General features: G+C 42.7%; 1 long non-coding RNA gene across 2 annotated transcripts in view; it reads right to left on the minus strand.

Moving 5' to 3' along the window:
* The window catches only part of LOC148148942 (uncharacterized), a 128,826-nt gene extending 124,142 nt beyond the window's left edge, over positions 1-4,684 (minus strand). For both annotated transcript variants that reach the window (XR_015758421.1, XR_015758420.1), the window contains exon 1: positions 4,160-4,684. This is a non-coding gene — a long non-coding RNA (uncharacterized LOC148148942). The remainder of the gene's footprint in view (positions 1-4,159) is intronic.
* Between the last annotated feature and the right edge of the window lie 15,637 nt (positions 4,685-20,321).

A 20,321-nucleotide genomic window follows, 5' to 3' on the forward strand; every position in this document is an offset into this window, starting at 1 on the left:
ATGGCCATTGAGCTCAGGTACTCATGTTGTTTCTTTATTTTACAGCGAGGATTACATTTTCACACTGAGAAGTTAATCTGAAGAAACTGATGGAACAGAATTTCTCTATCCACAGATAGCTCGCCAAATAATTCAGGATTGCAGGACAAGAAAATTTCATGGATTATTTGCAATATTCAAATAGATATAGAGCATTCTAATGATTGGCCTTTAGGACATGTGAAATGAACTATTTTAGTGCTAAAAATCACCAGGGCCAGGATATGATTAGGCCAATATTAGCTTCAAGAAACAGGTATGAAGTACCTGAGCCAACTACTTGAAGTGAAATGATGTTTATTGCGGATAATTTGAGCAGGCCGCAGAGCTCTGAAGTCCCCTAGGATCCATCCACACATTTTCTGGATGAGCAAATGAAAAGTCACCTGGGGGATGAAAGTGTTGTGTGTGTGGGTGGGTTGTTTCAGTACTAAAGTGGTATGCTGTGAATGAGGATAGACACCTTTCTGGTCTAACTAGAGTAAACAATAGGAAATTTATTGGCTTACTGTAACTATTTATAGATTACATGAATAGGGCCTACACAACAACAGAGAATGCTAAGAGGACACTGACCTCAGGCCGGTCCCATACCAGCTCCTCCTTTACTTTGGCCAAGTCACTGTGACATTCTGAAACATGTGTTCAAATCAAGTTCCTTTCAGAACCATGTATAACAGGTCCTCTGAAGTATTTTCCCTTCTAATATTAATTGTTATATATTTGTTTATATATTTCTAACTATCCCAACTCCCACTAAGTTTTAGACATTATAAATTCAGGAGAAAGTGAAGACTGCAGATGTTGGAGATCAGAGTTGAGAGTGTGGTGCTGGAAAAGCACAGCAGATCAGGCAGCATCGAAGGGACATGAGAGTCAACGTTTCAGGCATAAGTCTTTCATCATTAGTTTGTTGCATTGATAAGAGTTGACTTGGACTATCTTTCTGACAGTCTGAGGTATGTAATTCTCTTTCTCAGTTTCCCATTCAGTTCATTCCAATAAATAATCTGTGGAATACTCAACACTAATGGGATGAAATTCTAACAATTTCTTGGTTCAGCCTCTTGGCCTGTGTATTGATGGACAACCTCTGTTGGCCAAATTCTCCATAGAGCATCAAACCTTTTCTGTTCAAATCCATGATCTTCACCTGTTGGCCCCACTCCTAGCTCTTGCACTTTCATCACACAATGTTACTTATCGTAATATGTGGCTTGCTGTGTGTAATAGGATTGCTTTTTATCATGTTAGCTTGAGAAAAAGTTTCAGATCACATTCATCATGAAAATGTAAGTGTGAAACCAGTTTTGGATGCAAGGTAGGCTGCTAAGTGTTCTGCTTCTTGCAAATTAGTAGAACTGACAGTGCCAGACCACATTGGAGTAGATTGAATCTATAATACAATTCTAGAGCAGATTTACCATTCTAACCCCACATTCAGCCAACCTGTTAGAGTAGGGATATTACGGACGCTTGTAACATGCACACATTCCAGAACTGGATGCAATTGTGGCTGAAGCATTTATTCGCAAATCCATGGCACGAATACCATGTGTTCCACATTACCGCATGAGATTTGGGTAACTCTCAAGTTCATTGTAGGTAATTTTTTAACTTCAAATTATCCAGAGAAATAATTGATGATGATGAGGTCTGATGTTCCATCAAAAACAAAGAAGTCCATCTCCACACATTCCGAAAATCTGATAGAGAATTTGGTCGGTGTTACCAATTCTCTTTGCTCTCTCCTGTTAATGATATATATCTGACAATTGGTACTGCATTCCTCAATGTCCCTGGAGATCCCAGAGCACATTGCCAACTGATTTCCACTGTCCATTGTGCAGCTCTCCAAATGTCCTTGAAAATAAAACTGGGGTGATCAGTCATTTTTCATGTCTGCCATCAAAAAAGGTAAATGATTCTTGTGATTGTTACAAGTTTACATGGCCACATCAATGCAACTTTGTGGGCGGCACGGTGGCACAGTGGTTAGCACTGCTGCCTCACAGTGCCAGAGACCCGGGTTCAATTCCCGACTCAGGCGACTGACTGTGTGGAGTTTGCACATTCTCCCCGTGTCTGCGTGGGTTTCCTCCGGGTGCTCCGGTTTCCTCCCACAGTCCAAAGATGTGCGGGTCAGGTGAATTGGCCATGCTAAATTGCCCATAGTGTTAGGTTAAAGGGGTAAATGTAGGGGTATGGGTGGGTTACGCTTCGGCGGGTCGGTGTGGACTTGTTGGGCCGAAGGGCCTGTTTCCACACTGTAAGTAATCTAATCTAATCTAATATCTAACCTTTAGCGTATGTTGAGGCATCCCTTATATCTCATTGATTCTTGTTGAATCTAGCTAAGCCGATTGTTACTTACTGTCCATTGTGCCACCAATGGACCACTTGTATGACTTGGGATGAATTCTACATCATGACTGGTAAAGCTGTGCAGAGTACATTGGCCATCATCTACAATTTCCCCTGCATGTAGACTGCTTTGTAAGAGAATCTCATGAGGGAAAGTCAAAACCTTTCAATTTTTAGAGGCATTCCTGCAAGTTCCTTCTCATCTAATAGAAAAACTAAAGATTTGCGATCCTGCCAATGTCCATTTTCAGACGATGAATGTGGTCTGAAAATTTTTCTGAAGTTGACATAAAAGAGACAGCTTCTTTCTCAATCACCACATATCATTCTTCTTATTCAGATAATGCTCTTGATGCATGATAGGCTCACTTGCAACATCCATCCTGTTGTTCCTTGAACAATACTCTTCCTCAGCCTGCAGCTGAAGCATCGGCTACTGACATCATTGTAAATGAAAGAGTATAATTCCCTCACCATCTGTGTATATCAACATACCTTAAATCTTTTAAAAATCACCCTTTTGATTAATATTCCAATATCATACTTCTGATTTCTTGAGGAGTTATCTCTAAGGTTTGGGGTTAGGCCAACATTTTACAAACTGATTCACCACCTTCAAGAGTTTTTGAAAATCCTGACTGATTTTGGAATTGGGAATTCTGTGATGGCTTTAGTCTTCTGACAATCCACCATTATGCCTTCACTGTTGATAATGTGGCCCAACAAACAAGTTAATTATTTGGAAGTTTGAATGTTTAAATCCAAAACATCATTGTTTCTGTAGTCTCCTTATTTAGCACTCTAGGATATCAGATCCATGTGATTTATCAGTTTTCAGACCTATTATTTCTCCAATAATTTTTATATAACTTCTAATTTCTTCTGGTATGTCTACAATTGGGAAGACAGTAGAAAACTTGGGATGAAATTAGTCTGTGTGAAATGGACTTATGTGAATCAATGTTTGAGCTTTCATTGTCAGTCAGTTGTGCTTTCTCTCACTTAATATGCCCAAGCAATGTCTTGAAGCTTAAATGATTGGCCTCCAACAGGTCAGTGTTCCTTCCAGCCAGTGGAGAGCTGTTCTGCTAACTGTCATTGAATTCAATATTACCAGGTCTCCTCGAAACTACACAGTTAAATGTAACTTTGATGTCAAGAGCTGTCACCCTCACCTAATCTCCAGAATTCTGTTCTTTTGTCTGAATGGACTCAAGTTATCATGGCTTCTAGAACCAAGTGATCCTGACGTAGCTGTGATGAAGAGTCACCAGACTCAAAACATTCATTTTGCTTTCTTCCCACAGACTTTGCTGACTTTCACCAGCTATTTCTTCTTGTTTTAGATTTCCAAAACTTTTTTATAGCTAGAACACCCCCAATCCTCAGGCTTGCTCGTCTTCTTAGAGGTATAACCCTTCCTGTTAATCTGCATCCCCATCCAAACCCCCACCTCTCTCATCAGCCCTTCACCTCCACCATTTCAGAATTTGTCTTTTTGAACCATCCAGACTTTGATGATTTTTCGTTCTCTAATTTATTGCTATTCACTGATGCACTATTATTGATACACCCTTAGTCATCTCCTGTCATACTGAGCGTGAGGGATTGGATGAGCACAATCCACAAACTAGCAGTCCTACTTAAGACTGCTAACATCACTTTGAGCATCCCAGAACAACTTGTACATTGGAACCAATTACTTATTTTTCACTTAAACATAGATTTCTACTTCTTCCATACACTCAGTACCAACCTTCTGTGGAGTCTATGGCTTTGGATGCTGAAGGTATCTGAGAACCCTTGGGCTCTTCTTCAACCAGTTCCATTTTGTGTGCTATTGGACTGCATGTTGCACCATCAATTCCACTAAGCCTGCCTCCTTTACAGTTACAATCAGCTCATTGAAGTTCATACAGTAAAGCCATGAACTGTGGATGGAAATGGGTCGTTCTTCGTGTTTATATGGCTGGCCAGGCATGTCAGAATGCAACTCATCTTGACACAAAATAACTGGCATGAAACCGTAGTGAACATTTTCAGTATTTGTGTTCAAACTAGATTTACCCCATGGAGTTTGAATGATGTGCTGTGAAATGAGCCAAAGGACTTGATGCAGAGATCAAGCATTGTTCAGAGATGTTTTAAAGGTTAATCAATAATTGAAGTTAGTCTTAATTGCACCAACTAGCTTTGCAATGATAACTCCAAGCCTAGTTGTCCTTGGAGATTATCTTGATTATTGTCTGCATTGTTTCCATTTTATTTAAATAATAATCAGATTAAATTTAAAGACATTGAATACTATATTTCTTTTCAAATCAAGTTTGAACTGATTTATTTTACCCATGTGTGAGAGTAGATAGCTGGACATTACAAAATAACTCTGCTGATAATTGCATTTATTTAGCCATCTACATTTTAATCATTTAACATTTCATAATCTCAGGTTTTGGAAACAAAGACCTCGACTATAGTACTCCCTAACATCTCAATGCTTTCCCAATCTCCTCTAATAACCAGAAATGCCTCATATCTGACATCAGTGCTTCAAACCGCTATGCCCACAACAATTGAGACAGTGTACAAAGTTAAAGCAATGACTAATTACTAAAGCTGTACAATCTTGTGAAAAGCAGTGACTAAGTAATTAAGTGGAAACAGTCAAATTATTGTTTAAGAAACCCTTCCCATTCAGCCCATCACCTTCCTGCATAAGGTGACTGAATGTTAGAGTTTATGTTGGCTAACATGACATTTCTGATAAAATATCATTAAACTAAAACAACGGCATTAGATCCTCAATTGTCAGTGAGGGTGGGAAAGGCGGAGGGCACAATTTGAAAGACAGAAGGGCTGCATCTCAGTGGCACTGGAACACAATATAATTTTCAATAGGAGGTCAGAGTGGGAGATCAAAGAACCCATTTGCTTCCAATCAACAGCCACTAAGCACTTTGTGAGTGGACCAGGGAAAGTGAGAAGAGATGGAAATGTGTTGCTGGAAAAGCGCAGCAGGTCAGGCAGCATCTAGGGAACAGGAGAATCGACGTTTCAGGCATTAGCCCTTCTTCAGGAATGAGGAAAGTTTGTCCAGCAGGCTAAGATAAAAGATAGGGAGGAGGGACTTGGGGGAGGGGCGTCGGAAATGTGATAGGTGGAAAAAGGTCAAGGTGAGGGTGATAGGACAGATTGGGGTGGGGGTGGAGAGGTCGGGAAGAAGATTGCAGGTTAGGGAGGCGGTGCTGAATTTGATGGATTTGACTGAGACAGGCTGGGGGGAGGGGAAATGAGGAAACTGGTGAAATCCGAGTTCATCCCTTGTGGTTGGAGGGTTCCTAGCCGGAAGATGAGGCGTTCTTCCTCCAACCGTCGTTTCGCTGTGGTCTGACGATGGAGGAGTCCAAAGACCTGCATATCCTTGGTGGAGTGGGAGGGGGAATTGAAATGTTGAGCTACAGGGTGGTTGGGTTGGTTGGTCCGGGTGTCCCAGAGGTGTTCTCTGAAACGCTCCGCAAGTAGGCGGCCTGTCTCCCCAATATAGAGGAGGCCACATCGGGTACAGAGGATGCAATAGATGATATGTGTGGAGGTACAGGAGAATCTGTGGCGGATATGGAAGTTTCCTTTGGGGCCTTGGAGAGAGGTGAGGGGGGAGGTGTGGGCGGAAGTCTTGCACCTCCTGCGGTTGCAGGGGAAGGTGCCAGGAGTGGAGGTTGGGTTGGTGGGGGGTGTGGATCTGACGAGGGAGTCACGGAGGGAGTGGTCTTTACGGAATGCTGATAGGGGAGGGGAGGGAAATATATCCTTGGTGGTGGGGTCCGTTTGGAGGTGGCGGAAATGACGGCGGATGATGCACTGTACATGGAAGTTAGTGGGGTGGTAGGTGAGGACCAGTGGGGTTCTGTCCTGGTGGCGGTTGGAGGGGCGGGGTTCAAGGGCGGAGGATCGGGAAGTGGAAGAGATGCGGTGGAGGGCATCGTCGATCACGTCGGGGGGGAAATTGCGGTCCTTGAAGAAGGAGGCCATCTGGGATGTGCGTTTTTGGAACTGGTCCTCCTGGGAGCAGATGCGGCGGAGTCGAAGGAATTGGGAGAATGGGATGGCGTTTTTGCAGGGGGCAGGATGGGAGGAGGTGTAGTCCAGGTAGCTGTGGGAGTCGGTCGGTTTGTAGTAGATGTCCGTGTTGATTCGGTCGCCTGAGATGGAAATAGAAAGGTCGAGGAAGGGGAGGGAGGAATCTGAGGTGAATTTGAGGTCGGGGTGGAAGGTGTTGGTGAAGTTGATGAACTGTTCCACCTCCTCGTGGGAGCACGAGGCGGCGCCGATACAGTCATCGATGTAGCGGAGGAAAAGGTGGGGGGTGGGGCCAGTGTAGTTGCGGAAGATGGATTGTTCCACATATCCTACGAAGAGGCAGGCATAGCTGGGGCCTATGCGGGTGCCCATGGCTACTCCTTTCGTTTGGAGGAAGTGGGAGGATTGGAAAGAGAAGTTGTTCAGTTGTTCAGGGAAAGTGAGAAGCCAATGTTAATTCAACAAAAGAGCCTGGTGGACATTATTGCGTAACCATTGGGTTCATGTCGGCAGAAAATATTAATGACCCATTTCTGAGCCCATTATGGCTACCATGTGCCTTTTCCTCATGTTCTGAAGGCAGTTCCCATCTCTAGTAACTGGATGTTGAACTTCACTACTGTCCAAATTATAGCATTTGAAAAATGCATCATGGAACTGTGTCACGGCCCAGAAATTATCAAAAGTTTCAGGCCCGATGCTAAGTTGGAAATCAAACTTATTAACACTGCTTCTGTCTTCACAGATGCTGCTAGATTTGTTAAACGTCTCCAGCATGTTTTACTTTTACTTTCGATTTGCAGCAACCGCAGTACCGTATTTTGTCTTTGCCATCCATCATTTATACATAAATTGTAAATTGTAATGCATATCTCTGGAAGCAGAGACCATAAGACCATAAGACATAGGAGCGGAAGTAAGGCCATTCGGCCCATCGAGTCCACTCCGCCATTCAATCATGGCTGATGGGCATTTCAACTCCACTTACCCACATTCTCCCCGTAGCCCTTAATTCCTTGTGACATCAAAAATTTATCAATTTCTGCCTTGAAGACATTTAGCGTCCCAGCCTCCACTGCACTCTGTGGCAATGAATTCCACAGGCCCACCACTCTCTGGCTGAAGTAATGTTTCCGCATTTCTGTTCTGAATTTACCCCCTCTAATTCTAAGGCTGTGTCCACGGGTCCCAGTCTCCTCGCCTAACGGAAACAATTTCCTAGCGTCATCATTTATAACCTGGTTTCCAAAAAAGGTGCAGCACACATGATCAAGTTCTGACACTTACCACCGACATTGAAAATGGCTTTGAAGAAAAAATGGTGACAGGCACAATGCTATTGAGCTCACAGCTGCTTTTGAGAGTGTGACACACTAGCCTGTTCCTAAAGGTCCAGAGTGCTTCCTACCTGGGTCAGAATAGTATTGAAACTCTTCTCACAGTAGATGATTTAAAGTCCATTCTGGACAAGGGTGACATGCATGGGGAAGACACTGGCTAACAGATTACCACCGAGGTCAATGCTAGCTCCCAACATTATTCAGTACACATATTAAATTTTATATATACATATAAAATGGCCTGTCACCAACTACATCTTGCAAGTTCATTTATGCCAATAACATCTGTTGTGCCACCCAAGCTCCATCCTTCTGTACCCTCAACCAAATCCTTAATGATAATGTTACAAAGTTGACAGAAAATTCTGGCGCTGTGAGACCTGGGTTCAATTCCTGCCACAGGCAACTTGTCAGTGTGGAGTTTGCACATTGCACATTCTCCCCGTGTCTGCGTGGTATTCCTCCGGGTGCTCTGGTTTCCTCCCACAGTCCAAAAATGTGCAGGTTAATTGGCCATGCTAAATTGCCCGTAGTGTTAGGTGAAGAATGGGTCTGGGTGGATTGCTCTTCGGAGGGTCAGTGTGGACTTGTTGGGCCAAAGGGCCTGTTTCCACGCTGTAAGTAATCTAAATCTAAATCTAAATCATCCATATGTTTTTTTTTGACAATGACATCGTAGAGGTGGAATACATTGGATTTAGTTTGAGAGAGATTCATAATGAGATGTTACGTGTTGCGATTTTCTGTCAACTTTGTAGCAACATCATTAGGGATTTGGTTGAGAGTACAGAAGGATGGAGCTTAGGTGGCACAATGGATGTTATTAGCATAAATGAATTTGCAAGATATAGTTATTGACAGGCCATTTTATATGTATATATAAAATTTACATATGTGCACTGAATAATGTTGGGAGCTAGCATTGACCCCAGTGGTAATCTGTTAGCCAGTGTCTTCCCCATGTATGTCACCCTTGTCCAGAATGGACTTTAAATGGTCAGAGACTAATACAGCATACTGGGAAGGACTCCAGATAGGACTTTGTCCTTCCAGGAGCATCTGAAAAAAGTATCAGGAAAGGTCAAAATCTGAAACAACTTGTTGACAGATTAACCAAATTTGCTGAGTCTATCAGGCACTGTAGTGAAGGAATTCTGCCATCTTCACCTAGTGTGGGTTACATATGTCTCCACATCCATAGCTATGTGTTTGATGTTTAACAGATCCCCGAGCAACCAGAGATGAGTAATAAATGCTAGCCTAGCCGATGATGCCTGTATCATATAAACAAATTAAGAACAAACAACCCTCTGGATCTCAGCATTTGTCCTTTCATTCTCTACAACATAAGAATCCTGTCTGACAGAGTTCACCACAAGCAAACACATCTTGTTAATGCTCAATTAAATGCAACAATGAGCATCTTAACTGAAACCCTCCATTGAACATCTCTGCCTTGGCTTCCTGTCCTCACAAGCATCATTCTCCACATATCTACCAACTGACAACAACCCACAAACTGGTTGGAACTATCGGTAATGCACCACACTTATCTTTCCAGAGTCAAATTCCATCCACCTTCTGCTTGCCTTTTATCTCAGTGCTTCAGATGAAGCAACCCTCCTGAGCAAGATCCACCAACAGACATCCTTTCGATCAAGGAATGGGAAATATGGAAATCCTTAACAAGTTCCTTGTGATAAACCCTATCTGTCAAATGGCAGTCTTTGAACTTCCATGGCAAGATAATCCTCGCTAAAGTTAACAATAAGCCAAGGGGCCCTGCACAGCCAACCTCCACCTCTGGGGGTTGGAGTACAAATCCCTTAAGTACTTGTAAGACACAATAATGCTGTACCTGATTAAGGAATATCCTCTCTCCAGACTATATGTACTTACTGTATTTTCTTAAAATGCTAACGTCAGAAAACAAAATAAGCATTCGATATATATATAAATGAATTATCCTGGATCTGTGCTTAAATTAATTAATTTCTATGTCATAAATAGTTGAGTCTATGATCACAAAATATACCTAATGTGATCGATTTGCTTGATCTTGAATCCCTTCCAAATATAAAAGGATATCAAATACAGATTAAACAGGAAAACTTTTTATAGGGTTAATATGTTAAAGATGTCATTCTAATATCGACAGGGTCAGACAGATATCTTCAAAATATGCCAATGAAAAATCTAAAAGATATTGTTGGGTTTAAATCCCAGTTATGGATTTAAATAAAATGCACAAGAATATTCCAAACCATTCCTGATAATTCCTTAACAAAAACAAAAACTCAGCAGATCTGGCAGCATCTGTGAAGAGAAAGCAGAGTTGACATTTCAGGTCCTGTGACTCTTCCTGAAGACACTGATCACTTGGATGTAAATGCTCATGGGATGGAAAGTGTGGGATGCCTATCATTGTTGGAGGAAAAAGAAGGGATGAGGACAGAACTTGGGAAATGGGTCAGACACAGTTGAGGGCCCTGTCAACCATATTGGTAGGGAATCCTGGGTTGAGGAAAGCGGTGGACATTTTTGATGCCCTCCCCCAATGTGGAAGGTGGCATCATCAAAACAGATAGAGAAACTAGAAGAATGGAATGGAGTCTTCACAGGAAATGGGCTGTGAGGATGTATGGTCAAGGTAACTGTGGGAGTTGGTGGGTTCGCAGTGGATATTGGTGGCCAGCCCATCCTCAGAAATGGAAGCAGATTCAAGAGACAGCAGAAAACAGCCAGAGATGAATCAGGTGAAGGTGAGTGAGAGGTGGAAATTGGAAGCAAAACCTTACCAATTCCGAATGAGGGAGGGAAGCAACACCAAAGATGTCATCGATATATTAGAGAAAGAATTGTGGCCGGAGACCCAAGTAGACTTGGAACAAGGAGTGTTCCATGCACCCCACAAAGAGACAGACATCACTGGGGTCCATACTGGTACCCATGGCAACCCCTTTGGACTGAAGGAAGTAAGAGGATTTAAAGTTCAAAGTGAGGACAAGCTCCACCAGGTGGATAACCATGGTGGTGGGTGGAGACAGTTGAGGCCTTTTCTCCAAGAGGAAGTATAGAGACCTGAAAGCACCCTGAAAAGGGATGAATGTGTAAAGGGATTGCACATCCATGGTGAAGAGGAGGTGGCTGGAGACCACAAACTGGAAATACTGAAACTTACGTAAAGCATCAGACGAATCGTGGAAGTAAGTGAAAAGGGACTGGACAAGGGGAAAAAAATTGAGTTGAGATAGAATGAAATAAGATCTGTGTGGCAGGAGCCGACAGAAACAATGGGTCTGCTCGAGTAGTCCTGCTTGTGGATTTTGGGAAGGAGATAGAAGTGGGCTGAGAGGGGTTGGGAGAGTTTGGGCTGGTATGTTTATGTGGATAGATCCCTAGATGAAATGAGATTATTGAATGTTGTGGACACAACAGCTTGGTTTTCAATTGTGGCCCAGGGGAGATAGGAGGAGGCATCTGAGAGCTGGCGCGCAGCCTCTGCAATAGAGAGATCAGTATGCCGGACAACTACAACACCTTTATCAGCAGGCTTAATTATAAAATGATGGGGTTGGATCTGAGAGCACAAAGTGCAGTCAGTTCAGAGGGAGATGGGTTCAAATGGGTGGGGGTGTGCAGAGAAACTAAGGCCATCGATGTGACAAGTCGAGAGCAGGTAAGGGCCCAGAGAGAGACATCTAGATGGAGAGAAAGTATTGGAGATGCGTGAAGGTGTCTGTGGATGGGGAGAAGACTCTTGCCCAACGAAATGGATTCAGTGGTGGAGGCAACGGCAGAAAAATTCAATGTCATGTTGTTCCCGAACTTCATTGAGGTGGGGGCACACAGGGATAAAATGAAGACCTTTGCTGAGTATGATAATTCTAAATTGCCACATAGTATAATTGTTTGAAAATCTACATGCCCACTGCATCAGTCTGTGTAGCAGTGTGTCACTTAAGTATGCTTATGTCTGTGTCCCCAGCAACTCTCAGAATTGTTCACGGAATGACAGACCTACTACTGTTCCAGGTAACAAGTGTAATTGTTTCAGGTTTGCGGATGTTGGTCCTGGATCCACCTTACCCACTGTGTGGTTGGAACATCTGTCTACATTGCAGTTATATCCCAGGTGACTGTGTGTTTTGTGGTAGTCTGCAGTCTGCACTCGCTGAGTCACTGCAGAATGTCATTTCTTATCTCGGTGTTGAATGAGGAGATGAAAATACAGGATTTCTTAAAGACATGAAACTAAAGTTAGAGATATCTATTGGAGCTTATGGAAGTATGTGGTTTGCATTTTAACTGCTGTATGTGTGTTTTTAAAGTTCTATACCACATGCTATCATACTTCAGGTGCCACAATTTGTCGCATGCAAGTCACTGTGTTGTGCTTAAAGCTAGAGAACAAAAGCCAATCATTTCAAATCCATTTCGCATACAACAAAAAATGACCTGTAATTGAGATCAGGACATTCGAGTTACATGAAGAAGACCACTGACCTTAACAAATTTTTCTTTTAGCGTATGGGTAATAAATCGTGCATTAGACTGTATAATGTTGCCCAGTAAATTTTGCATCAATTTGTTGCTGGAGGATCAAGGCACCCAATACTTCAGGTTGTAATATTCCTTAACAAAATCAACTGTGTTAGAAATTCTTGAACATTATTTGGAGATCATGTGCATCGTACAGTCAAACAAAACTGTCTGTTCTGTCTTATCTTCCATCTTTCTATGAGGAATTGCAAATGCAAATAGAAATAATCCACACTGTTATGGTATGCCTGATTTGTCAATTCAACATTAGAGATGAGACCAAAGGGCTTTGAAACAGGAGGAAGCTATTCAGTCCTTTGAGCCAACTCCACCATTTGATAAAATCATGGCTAATATGATGGTGGTCTCATCTCCACTGTTTTGTCTGCATACCATCCCACATCGACACCCCTAGCCCTTGACTTCTTTGTTTATCAAAAATCTATTCAACTCTGATTTGAATAAATCCAATGATTTAGCATCTATTGCTTTGCAAAGTAAGTAGCGATGATGTTTGAAGTAGCCGAATTTGTAATGGAGACAATTCTTCTTTATAAACACCTAAAGGCCACTGTTGGAGTTTGAAATAAATACTGTTGGAGTTTGATTTTGCTGTTGAAGCAAAAACCAAAGACAGTGAAGAAAACACATTGCAGCTGTAAATTTTAACATAAATAAAGCAGCAAGTATTGGAAAACTCTCAGAATCTTGATGATATTTTAATAATCACTCACTTCGGGATAAACTGATTGCATGTTATAGTTTATTTAAGACAGTAAAACTTAGTATAAGTTATGAATCACACATTACAGTGTACCAACTCATTTCTGTGTGTGCAAATTACTAGCTCAAAGCTGATCCACTGGCAAGCAGAGTTGTAACATTGTGTACACACAGCATGTGGAAGTGAGTTCTGTTACAGGCATGTACTACACTATACCTGCCCCATTTTCAAAAGAAAGCTTAACTACTTACAATAGCAAGTAAGCATGATTCTCTTATAGGGTAGAGGTAATTCACTGGTATGTCCTGATCTCACGATGGTGACTTTGTCTGGAGGAGTCATTGATTGCCCACAGTTATCAATGGTATTGTCTATTGTTTCTGTTTGTATTCAGGATCTTGTACATGATGCAACGGGACTGGGAAGCTGGATCAGACCTGATTTGTCCTTATTTCAAACTCACCATTGCACTGTTACGTGTAGTGACTTCATAGGACCTCAGTTCTGAATGTATTATTGTCATCATGATTGAGCGTCATGCACATTCTATGGGATCCTAAATGCAAACTTTATATCTACAACTTTGTAATTAGAGTTTAATTATAGATGATTTGAAGCTGAAAGGGGTGGGGGGAGGGGAGTGTGTAAAGATGAAGATTTTGCTACCAACAAGTTGAATAGTCCATGTACTATTGACCAGTTATCAATAACAGAGACCTTTTCACCTGCCAACAATTGTGTAATTGGTTGTCAGATAACTGAACAGGCTGGATCTAGGGACAAGATACAGAGAGAAGTGTTCATTTCTTCCCCAGCTTGTGAGCAGTCTCTCTATTCTCTGCAGTGAAATTTATTGTAAACCTGAAGAAAAGCCAATTTACCTTTCCTGCAATAGTTGTTGTAAGCCATAATTTTTAATGGATAAATCAGAAACTTGTGTTACTTTGAGTCTCTTCCCAACCAATGGAAACATCTGAAGAAAGACGACTGAAGCAACATATTGACCAGCAGAGGTTTCATAAGAATTATGTCAACAATGGTACCCGGGAACAAAGACAGCTGAATTGTCTTCCTGTTAGTTTTTTTCTCCTCTATCCAGAACTTATTTGTCAGTTTATTGTCTCTGTGTGTGTGTGTAAGAAGTGTGTAAGAAGATTAAAATTTTAATTAGTGGCATTATATGCCAATGGTTGATAAATGTTCACCTGGAGATGGTGTCAAATTATTTGTAACAAAATGTATTATTGTTCAATGCATGAAACTGGTCCATGCTTACTATTACCTTAGGGGTCTGAAGGTCAGGTAAATTCAGGAACTTTGTGTACTTCATAAATCTTTCATGATGACTCGAGGAATAGCAGAGCTTGATTTCCAGCATTGTACCCCAGTGAGTCACAACAGAAGAAAATAGTTGGGAGTACATTGTGAGTGGGTGAGGGTAAGTGACTTGTGATAAAGGGGCTGCAGCACCCACCAATAATTTTAAATGGGAGCACCATAGCTCACAGACCCAGGAAAGGTGGAGCACATGGGCCTACAGGCTGCCTACTGCCTGACAGTCTCACAGTATTGACCCTCTCTTTATGTGGCACCTCCCCAGCACAGCCACTATTGGACAACTCTGACAATGAAACTATTGTACACTGAGGGAATCAAGCATTAGGGATGTTGTGGAGGGGTAAAGTTTTGACCAGGACCCAATGCCATGTGTATGCACTGTTCCCCACCTTGCAGATGGTACAGTAGGCATCGGTGTAGACACCCATCCATTGGGCACAGTGTGTAGTTATGAACTATTGCCAATGGTTTGAAAATGTGCTGAATACCTACGTAGACAATTTCTCAAATGCGTGAAAGAAAGTTAACATCACGAACATTGATGGAGAAACTACAATTTACAGAAAAAAAATCTTCTTCACCAATACTAAAGTGTGCTTAATATATTTTGTTCTTTCTTTCCCTCCCACTGTGTCTCAACTTGCACTCTTTGCTTTCACATTTTGGATCGAGGGAGCCTACCCAGCTGTGGACCCCATGACCATAGAGCTTGGTGGGATGCCCTTGGTTCAGTCATGCCAAGAGGTTTCCAGCAAGAGGCAAAATGACTTTCCTCGACTTGAACTTTTAAAGGTCAAAGTGCAGCAAGCAAGATGGAGGTGGAAGGCACAGCCATCTGTACAATATCCTGAGAAGAAACTAATGGGGGGGGGGGGGGGTGTTGAGCCTGGCCTGTGTGTGGTTGAACCCTTGGCAAGGTGTCTCCTGATATCACTCTGTCTCCTTTTGAGGGAGGGCAACTAGACTGAGGCCAAGGTTCCCTGTGCTCCATCGCCATATCTTGAAGATCATTGAGTAGGATAATGGAGTGTTGGTGAGTGCACCTCTCCAGCAGATCCTGATGGCACTGGGCTTGGCCCTCCATGGAGGCAGCCAGTCAGGCATGTGATTCGCTGTACTGCTGCAGCGGCAGGGCAGCGAGAGCCGTTGCAATCCCATGTGCCTGTCTACCGCTGCTGAAGGTGGATGAAGTCTATGATAGCCAACACCATAGGGTCCTCTCCCTATCTGGACAGGCAGCTGGTCTGTGCCAGTCCTGTGAGTACCAGCAGCTTGCGCTGTTTCTTCCTCAGCCAGCTACAGAGCTGTCACAGAGTGAGGTGATCATCAGATTGTGTACCCACACTTGCCAAGGCTCATGTTCCTCCTGCCTGTGGGTATCTGAGCTGGCAGGGGCTGCAGAAAACAGCTTTAACAATGCTTCCTCCTGGGCCTCAGTATTTTCAGCCTTAGAGGTCCAGGAGGTGGTTGCTCCGCAGTCAGCTGCTCCTCCTCAGATATCAGGAGGTGGAGAATGCTGCCTGGCTTGCCATGTTCTTCCAGCCTCCTGCTTGCCTGTCATTGTGAAACCTGCAAGGCAAAAGAAAGAGAAAGCTTCCTGCTCTGTGGTTGGCAATGGTATATGCAATAACTGAGAGTGATAGCAGGTATAACAAGACATCCATGTCCTTCCATGTGAATAAGCACCATGGAAGGACATGGATATCTTGTTATACCTGCAGGCTCAGTTCTGGTATACTCCAGCCAGGGTGAAGTTTTCCTCCTCAGAGTGGATGAGGGCATGGATGTTAGGCATTCCCACATCCACACAGGCTTTCTCTGCCCTGTTATAGCCATAAAGATGTACAGCACGGAAACAGACCCTTCAGTCCAACCCGTGCATGCCAACCAGATATCCCCACCCAATCTAATCCCACCTGCCAGCACCCGGCCCATATCCCTCCAAAGCCTTCCTGTTATGGTCTGTCTTCTCCTGTAATGAGTGAAAGGGGAGGATTGAGTGAGATGACAGTAGGAGGCACAACTGTAAGTGCTGGTGCATGTTGGGAAAAAGTGATGAAGAGTTTGGAATGACCGAGGACACAGCAGGGAGGGCAGATAGGGTGGTGGGGTGGGAGGCCTAAGGGGAAGAGCGAGGGAGGGAATGTTTTGCTGGATGGTGAAGCATGAGCCTTAGTGGGAAGTGTGCACGCTGGTACTGATAGGTCAGGTTGGCAAGGGCTGGTGGTACAGACACTTCTGGTGGTCCTTCAGGAAGAGGGCACTTCTCTGTTGCACCACCCCTCCATCAGGACATCTAGGTTCTTGTCAGAGAAACGTGGTCCTTTTCTCCAAGATGTTCAGATTCCGTCCATTAACAAACAGGGCAACTTCAGAATGCTTGGGCTCATCCAAGTTTTGATAGCTGGATGCATGGATGCTGTGTAGTGATTGTAACAAGGTGAGCCAGGTGGACCTTGGAGAATATGAGTTCCCCGAGTGAGGCTGTTAATCTGGTTCAATCATGGAGCCCTGGCTGACAGATATAAACAGAAACATCAGAGGTTCTGTTCACTCTGAGAGCTGGCTCTGAGGAAGTTGGATCAGTATCAAGGACTTTACACATGTAGATAAAAAGTAACTTGGTGACAAGCTACTGGCCTCTGTGGAGTTATTTTATGCTTATCATTTGTTGGAAACCTACTTAATGATGAATTGTTGTTGGAATGGCACATGGAAAGATCGGGCAGAAATCGGATGAGAGATGCGATAGGGGCATGGTGGGTGATTAAATGACAAGCTCAGTAAGACAAGGGGAAAATAGCTTGCTTAGCCATGAAATGAGAAGCCCTCCAAAATATTCAATGCACCTCAGACTTAACCAAAGATTCAGCGCAATGAACCACTATATAAAAATTATTAGAAATACATGCCAGTAAAATAATTCAGATCGATGTGTGCAGATTCAGTGGCAGGCAGAGTTGCAACTTTGAATTGCACAACACATAGTCCTTACAGACATACCATAGGATCCCTACAATGTGGAAACAGGCAATTCAGCCCAATATGTCCATACCGACCCTCCAAAGAGTATCCCACCCAGACCTATCACCCAACCATCTCCCAAAACCCAGCATTCCCCATGTATAATGTACCCAACCCACACATCCCTGAACACTATAGGTAATTTAGCATGGCCAATCCACCTAATGTGCGCATCTTTGGACTGTGGGAGGAAACCGGAGCATCTTGCAGACATCTTTGCAGACACTGTGCAAATTATACACAGACAATCAGCCAAGGCTAGAATCAAACCTCGGTTCCTGGCACTGTGAGGCAGCAATGCTAACCACTGAGCACTGTGCCACCCAAATTATATTTTCTAAAAGAGAAAAAAAAACAAAATAAGGTGCAGCTGTGGATAGAAAGGTTTATTTTGAATCCATACGAGGTCTTCTTCTTCATCTTCTTCTGAAGAAAGCTCCTATTAGACTCAAATGCTAATTCTGTTGACCTCGGCCTCGATCCTGTCCGGAATTGTTGGGTTTCTGCTGTACTTTCTTTATTTTGTGTCAGATTTTCAGCACCTGCAGTATTTTGCTTTTATTTTGGAGACGTTAACACTTAAATGAGGAAACCCCAATCTCACCTTTATAGATTAGATCAATGCCAGCTGCATATGAATCAACAACTTCAAGAAAATAGATAGAATGCAAGTACTCATAAAAGCAACTTTGCTGTTAGTTGCATAGTGCCATCAGCAAAACCCCCCTGAGATATGGATTTCTGTGGCTCCAATGATGCTCTAGATGGGTTTTTTTATGCTGAAGAATGATCACTAGTTGTGTTTCTGTCAATGAACAAGGGACAGAATGGACCCTGGATCCTAAGAGATCCCATTCCAATTCTTATGTCAATGCTTCAATTCATTGCTCTAGCAGAAGGTGTTGTATTGCTTTCAGTAGTATAAGAGATTAAGATAGTCTTCTATCTATTTTGAGCTTGAATTTGAAGATCACAAGTCGCATTTCATGGAGTCAAGTTGTGGAAGCAGGCCATTTCAATGTGCAGGTTCAGTAGATTGGCCATGGTAAATTGTCTCATAGTAGCTAGGAGTATGCAGGCTAAGTGGACTGGCCATGGTAAATGCAGGATTACAGAGATGGGGTGTTGGGGTGGTGCTAGGTCTGGTTAGGATGCTCTTGGGAGGAGCCAAATGGCCTCTTTCTGCACTGTAGGGATTCTAACCAAAAATATTGTGCCAGATTTGCCAATTGTTTTCACCACTAGTATAGGAAATCCAATGAAAAGATACTCAGGATAAATTGAAGTTCCAGACTGATAACTTCAGATTAGAGAAACTTGTGCCAACTTGTCATGTAACAATGCCAACTTATCAGAGTGGAGTGAAACCATACTATAGTGTGAAATCATGGGCAAGCCAGCAACCAACATCAAGATCTCTCTGTGAAACCCCACAAGGATGGCTGAGGAGGCTGATGACCCTGAAGAATCTGTTGAGTACCTGCCTGTTTCCCTAACTAAAACTGTAAAAGCCAAGAGACACTTCAGGATTTCACAATCATAGAATCCTTACTGTGTGCAAAGAAGCCATTTGGCCCATCACATTTAGATTCATAGAGATGTACAGCACAAAAACAGACCTAGCATCCTACTCACACTTACCATGGCTAAACTACCCAGCCCACACATCCCTGGACACTATGGGCAATTTAGCATGGCCAATCCACCTAACCTGAACATCTTTGGACTGTGGGAAGAACCCAGAGCACCTGGAGAAAAGCCACGCAGACACTGGGAGAACATGCAGAATCTACACAGACAGAAAGTCAAGGCTGGAATCAAACTCAGGTCCCTGATGGTGTGAGGCAGCAGTGCTAACCACTTAGCCACCATGTACAATGCAGCATGAAAACATAGAGAAACCATTTGGCTGTATTGACAACATATCAGACAGCACACAAAGTGGGCAAAGAACGTTGAGCTTTTCCAGAGCAAACTCCCAAGATTTTTGAATGCCTTTTACTGCACAAGATCAGGCCTGTGAAAATTTTTTTAAAATAAAGATATTTTACACATATGTACTGTGTTATTGTGTTTTCATTTGCGTTTTTTTTTCACATGGTGCCTACTTGTAAGCAGAATAGGGACCCCTTTTGCGATCTCAAAACTTCATTGTACATGAATGCATGGCCGGGCCTTAATGACTCAATTTGTCACACAATTTTACTGCTTAGGCATATAGGTACGCACTGGGTCCAATGTCTCGGGGTTAGATTTTTTTCATTCATAAGAATAAATCTTGAATTAATACAGTAGAACAAATGGATTGAGAAATGCTGATTAATACTTGCTAACCGTGGCACACAATTCTTGTATCTTTCATAAACCCCGCCCTTAATCAGTTTGCAACAAGTTTATTCTTTGGCAACAAGTTTCAACGAAATGTATACTTTGAAAATGCACAGCTCTTTTGCTGTCTGAATGCCCCCAAATCTGTCCTATGCAAATTGGTGAGGCATTGAAATACATTTTAAGGAGAAGTAATGTAATCATTGAATTAGAATGCAACAGAAGTCCAACCACTGAAATCACTGCCAAATGTTAAAATTACAACAACTTAAATTAATCCAGCCTCAGGGGAGAGGACATTTCTCATTACACTACTATCATATTAATAAAGCTAAATTAAACTGTTTGTGGTAATAATTTAAATATTAAGTTGCCATGTTGATTTTGTACATATGGTCAAAATAATGAAGCCCAGCCAGCCAAACAGGCAGTGTGATAGTCCCCATTCTATTCATTATAACTGAAAGCAGCTATTCACCTCAAAGATTAACTGCACGCTGCTGCTCTGGTGTCAGTATTAAAGATGGCCCAGATAGAAAACTCTT

The sequence above is a fragment of the Chiloscyllium plagiosum genome, unplaced genomic scaffold (genome assembly GCF_037043375.1).
Source record: "Chiloscyllium plagiosum isolate Xiang-an unplaced genomic scaffold, Cpla_swu_hap1 HiC_scaffold_10, whole genome shotgun sequence".
Lineage (NCBI taxonomy): Eukaryota > Metazoa > Chordata > Chondrichthyes > Orectolobiformes > Hemiscylliidae > Chiloscyllium > Chiloscyllium plagiosum.